This window comes from Bubalus kerabau, chromosome 15, assembly GCF_029407905.1.
Source record: "Bubalus kerabau isolate K-KA32 ecotype Philippines breed swamp buffalo chromosome 15, PCC_UOA_SB_1v2, whole genome shotgun sequence".
In the NCBI taxonomy this organism is placed as follows: domain Eukaryota; kingdom Metazoa; phylum Chordata; class Mammalia; order Artiodactyla; family Bovidae; genus Bubalus; species Bubalus kerabau.
The window spans coordinates 68,462,131-68,468,237 of NC_073638.1; the positions used below are offsets into that span (position 1 = coordinate 68,462,131).

General features: G+C 38.0%; 1 long non-coding RNA gene across 1 annotated transcript in view; it reads right to left on the bottom strand.

The window, feature by feature from the left end:
* The window catches only part of LOC129629327 (uncharacterized), a 49,217-nt gene extending 43,537 nt beyond the window's left edge, over positions 1 to 5,680 (bottom strand). The window contains exon 1 of the long non-coding RNA XR_008703164.1: positions 5,548 to 5,680. This is a non-coding gene — a long non-coding RNA (uncharacterized LOC129629327). The remainder of the gene's footprint in view (positions 1 to 5,547) is intronic.
* Positions 5,681 to 6,107: the final 427 nt, after the last annotated feature.

Here is a 6,107-nt window from a genome sequence, read left to right on the forward strand (position 1 = left end):
GTATATGGACAGGGAATAGACTGTGGACTTCAGGGAAAACTGTGAACTTTATGAGCATTACAAGCTGGAATAAGGTAGATCTGAGAGTGATCTGATCCCACACTGCCTACAACAGGTCTAGAGACCTTCCTAGGAATATTAGTGGACTTTGGTGTAAGTCTCACTGGGGGTTTTGGGCTATTGAATGTTGCCTTCACCAGAAGTCTTGGGGATTTTTCATCTGTGTTGTGTGGCTTGTGAGGTCTTGTTGTTACAGCAGGGGTTGGGCCTGAACCCCTGAAGTGGGAGAACTGCGCTCAAGACTGATCCACCAGAGAATGACAAAACCCTAGAGAACATTAATAGGTGAGAGCCCTCCCAAAGGCCTCCATCTCAGCACTAAAACCAAATCCACCTAAAGTCCAGCAAAACACAATGCTCAAATACACCATGCCAATTCTTCAGCAAAACAGGAACACAACCCTGCACATGAGCAGACAGGCTGCCCAAGCCATATCAAAACCACAGACACCCCAAAACCCACCACTGGACATGGCACTTCCCTTTAGAGAGATGAAATCCAGCTCCACCCACCAGAACACAGACACATGACCTCCAACCAGGAAACCTTCACAAGGCGTTGGTCCATCCTGCCACACCCACAGGTCAGACTCCACAGTAAACTAAATACAATGAAAAGACAGAAAAATATGCAGCAGGCGAGGAAATATGGTAAAACCCCACCAGACCAAACAAACGAGGAAGCAAAGCAGAGTCTACTTGAAAGAGAATTCAGAATAATGACAGAAAAATGATCCAAAGTCTTGAAAAAAAAAAAAAATGGAGGAATGGATAAATAGACTGGAGGCATAGATTGAGAACAGAGAAGGCGATGGCACCCCACTCCAGTACTCTTGCAGGGAAAATCCCATGGACGGAGGAGCCTGGTAGGCTGCAGTCCACGGGGTCGCTAAGAGTCAGACATGACTGAACGACTTCACTTTCACTTTTCACTTTCATGCATTGGAGAAGGAAATGGCAACCCACTCCAGTGTTCTTGCCTGGAGAATCCCAGGGATGGGGGAGCCTGGTGGACTGCCATCTATGGGGTCGCACAGAGTCGGACACGACTGAAGTGACTTAGCAGCAGCAGCATAGATTGAGAAGATGCAAAAAGCATTTAACAAGGACCTAGAAGAATAAACAATCTTTAATAAACATGCGAGAAATTAGATTTAAAATATACTGGAGGGAACAAAGAACAAACTAAACGAGGTGGACGAAAGGAAAAGACAACTGGAAGATAGAATGGTGGAAATAACTGAAGCAGAGCAGGAAAAAAAAAAAAAAAAAAAGAAATGAGGACAGCCTCAGAGACCTCTGGGACAACATTAAGCACCCAAACATCTGAATCATAAGTGTCCCAGAAGAAAAAGATGAAAGGGCATCAGAAAATATTTGAGAAGATTATAGTAAAAAACTTGATTAAAATGGGGAAAAAATAGCCAACCAAGTCATGGAAACCCAGAGAGCCCTATACAGGATAAACTGAAATAGAAACATGCCAAGACACACATTAATCAAATTAACAAAAATTAAACACAAAGAACAAGTACTAAAAGCAGCAAGGGAAAAGCAACTAATAAATACAAGGGGATCCCCATAAGGCTAACAACTGATTTTTCAACAGAAACTCTACAGACCAGAAGGGAATGACAGAATATATTTAAAGTGATGAAAGGGAAAAACGTACAACCAAGATTGCCCTATCTAACAAGTATCTCATTCAGATTCAAAGGACAAATAGAAAACCAGTTCTTCAAAAAAATGCTAAAGAAACTTCTCTAGAGAAACACAGAAAAGCATATAAACAGGAAATACAGAAAAGGTATATAAAAACAAACTCAAAACAATAAAGTAAATGGTAACATGATCATACTTATCAATAATTACCTTAAATGGGTTAAATGCTCCAACCAAGAGACAGAATGGCTGAATGGATACAAAAACAAGACCCCTGTCTATGCTGTTTACAAGAGAACCACCTCAACCCAAGGGACACATACAGACTAAAAGTGAGGGATTGGAAAGAGATATTCCATGCAAACAGGACTCAAAAGTAAGTGGGAGTAGCAATACTCATATCCAATAAAATAGACTTTAAAAGAAAGATGGTTATAAGAGACAAAGAAGAACACTACTTAATGATCAAGGGATTGATCTAAGAAGGAGACATAACAATTATAAATTCATATGCACCTAACATAGGAGCTCCTCAAAACATAAGGGAAATGCTTATGACTATTAAAGAGGAAATGACAGTAAGACAATAATAGTGGGGGGCTTTAATACCCCATTCACACCAATGGACATATCATCAAGACAGAAAATTAATATGGAAGCACAAGCTTTAAATGATAAATTAGACTGGCATGCTAACTGGACCAATTGGACTTAATTGATATCTATAGGGCATGCCATCCCAAAACAACATATTTCACTTTTTCTCAAGTGCACATGGAACATTTTCCAGGATAGATCACATCCTGAGCAACAAATCAAGCCTTGATAAATTTAAAAAACTGAAATCATTTCAAGCATCTTTTGTGATCACAAGTCTGTAAATTAGATATCAACTACAGGGAAAAAGAAACTATAAAAAACACAAACACATGGAGGCTAAACAATACCCTTCTGAATAACCAACAGGTCACTGAAAACATAAAAAAGGAAATAAAAATAAACCTGGAAACAGATGACAATGAAAACAGGACAACCAAAATGTATGTTAGTCACTTAGTAGTGTCTGATTCTTTGCAACCCTATGGATTGTAGCCTTCCAGGCTTCTCTGTCCATAGGATTTTCCAGGTGAGAATATTGGAGTGGTTTTCCATTTCCTTCTCCAGGGGATCTTCCTGACCCAGGAATCAAACATGGGTCTCCTGTATTGCAGTTTCTTTACCATCTGAGCCACACAATAAAAGCAGGGCTAAAAGTTTATAACAATACAAGCCTACCTCAAGAAACAAGAGAGACATCAAATAAACAACCTAACTTTACACCTAAAGCAACTAGAAAAATAAAGAAGAAAAAAAAATTAGTAGAAGGAAAGACATCATGAAGACCAGAGCAGAAATAAAAGAAAAAGAAATGAAGGAGGCTATAGCAAAGATCAATTAAACTAAAAAGCTGGTTCTTTGAGAAGATAAGTAAAATCGACAAACTGTTGACCAGACTCATCAAGAAAAAAAAGAAGAGTCAAATCAATAAAATAAGAAACAAAAAGGGAGAAGTTACAACAGACAACACAGAAATAAAAAGGATCATAAGAGATTACTATGAGCAACTCTATGCCAATAAAATGGACAGGAAGAAATAGACAAATTCTTAAAAAAGTATAACCTTCCAAAACTAAACAAGGAAGAAATATAAAACATGAACAGGTAAATCACAAGAACAGAAATCAACTGTAATAAAAAATCTTTCAACAAACAAAAGCCGAGGGGCAGATGGTTTCATAGCTAAATTCTACCAAAAGTTTTGAGAAGAGCTAATACATATCTTGCTCAAACTCTTCCAGAAAATTGCAGAGGAAGGAAAACTCCCAAACTCATTCTATGAGGCCACCATTATCCTGATACCAAAACCAGACAAAGATCCCACAAAAAAAGAAAATTACAAGCCAATATCTGATGAACACAGATGCAAAATCCCTCAACAAAATTCTAGCAAACAGAATCCAACAACACTTTAAAGAAATCATACATCATGTTCAAGTGGGCTTTATCCCAGGGATGCAAGGATTCTTCAATGAACATAAATCAAACAATGTGATACACTAAATGAACAAATTGAAAGATAAAAACCATATGATCATTTCAAAAGATGCAAAAACTTTTGACAACATTCAACAACCATTTTTGATAAAAAAAACTCTCCAGAAAGTAGACATACCTCAACATAATAAAATCCATATATGACAAAGCCACAGCAAACATTATCCTCAATGGTGAAAAACTGAAAGCATTTTCTCTAAAATTAGAAATAAGACAAGGGTGCTCACTGTAAGCACTAGTATTCAACATAGTTTTGCAAGTCCTAGAGCAATCAGGAAAAAAAAAAAAAAAAAAGAAAGAAAAGGAATCTAGATTAGAAAATAAGTAAAACTGTTTGCAGCTGATATAATTCTCTACATAGAAAAGCTTAAAGATGCCACCAGAAAATTGCTAGAGCTAATCAATGAATATAGTAAATATATACAGGATATAAAATTAATACACAAAAATACTTTGCATTCCTATACACTAACAATGAAAAATCAGAAAGTGAAATTAAGGAAACAATCCTATTTACCACTGCAACAAAAAGAATAAGATACTTAGGAATAAAGACAAAAGACTTGTATGCACAAAATTATAAGACATTTGTGAAAGAAATCAAAGATGATACAAACATATGGAGAGATGTACCTTTCTCTTGGATTAGAAGAAGCAATGCAGTGAAAATGACTATACTACCCAAAGCAATGTATAGATTTAATGCAATACTTATCAAACTTCAAATGGTATTTTCCACAGAACTAGAACAAATAACTTCATAATTTGTATGGAAACACAAAAGACCCCGAACAGCCAAAGCAATCTTGAGGAAGACTGGAACAGGAGGAATTAACCTTCCTGACTTCAGACTATGCTAAAAAGCTACAGCATCAGGATAGTATGATACTGACACAAAAAACAGAAATATAGACCAATGGAACAAGATAGAAAGCCCAGAGATAAATCCACACACCTATGGACATCTTAGTTTTGACAAAGGAGGCAACAATATACAATGGAGAAAAGACAGTTTCTTCAACAAGTGGTGCTGGAAAAACTGGTCAACTACGTGTAAAAGAATGCTATTTGAACACTTCCTAACACCATACACAAAATAAATTCAAAATGGATTCAAGACCTAAACATAAGATCAGAAACTATAAAAAGCTTAGAGGAAAACATAGGCAGAACACTCTATGACATAAATCACAGCAAGATCCTCTATGACCCAACTCTTAGAGTAATGGAAATAAAGCCAAAAATAAACAAATGGGACCAAATTAAACTTAAAAGCTCCTGCACAATGAAGGAAACTATATAAGGAAGCAAGGTGAAAAGACAGCCTCAGAATGGGAGAAAATAATAGCAAACAAAACAACTGACAAAGAATTAATCTCCAAAATATACAAGCAGCTCATGCAGCTCAATACCAGGAAAACAAACAACCCAATCAGAAAATTAGGGCAAAAGACCGAAACAGACATTTTTCCAAAGAAGACAGCCAGATGGCTAAGGAACACATGAAAAATGCTCAAAATCTCTCATTATTTAAGAAATGCAAATCAAAACTACAATGAAGTATTGATCATCTCCTCCCAGAAGAGCACCAAAATCACAACTAGCTATTGAACAACAGTTGATAGCCTGACATTGGAACCTACCAAAAAAAGATACACCATGTCCAAAGACAGAAGCAGCCACAGAGAGATGGTAAAATGGGCACAAGCATGATAAAATCAAATCCCATACCTGCCAGATGGGTGACCTATAAACTGGAAAACAATAAAACCAAAGACATTCTCTCCCTGTTGTGAAGGTTCTGAACTTCATGTCAGGCTTCCCAGAGTGGGTAGCGGACAAAAGGACTGGGAATCCTCAGGGAATCTGACCTTCAAGGCCAGCAGGATTGGATGACAAGATTTCCACAGAATGGGGATAAACAGAGACTCCAGTCTAGGAGGGCACAAATAAAACCTTGCACACACCAAGACTCAGAGGAAAGGAGCAGTGGCTCCACAGGAGACTGAACCAAAACTACCAGCTAGTGTTACAGGGTCTTCTGTGGAGGCATGGGTAGGCAGGGCCTCACCACAGGGAGAGGGGCACTGGCAGCAGCAGTCTAGGAAGATCCCCTTGGCACAAACCCTCTTGGAGGTTACCATTAACCCCACCATAGAGCCCATAGATCCAAGGGCTCTATCATCTCAGACCAAACAACTACCAGGGAGGGAGCAACCACACCCATCAGCAGATAATTGGATTACAGCTTTACTGAGCAAAGCCCTGCTCACCAGAGCAAGATCCAGTTT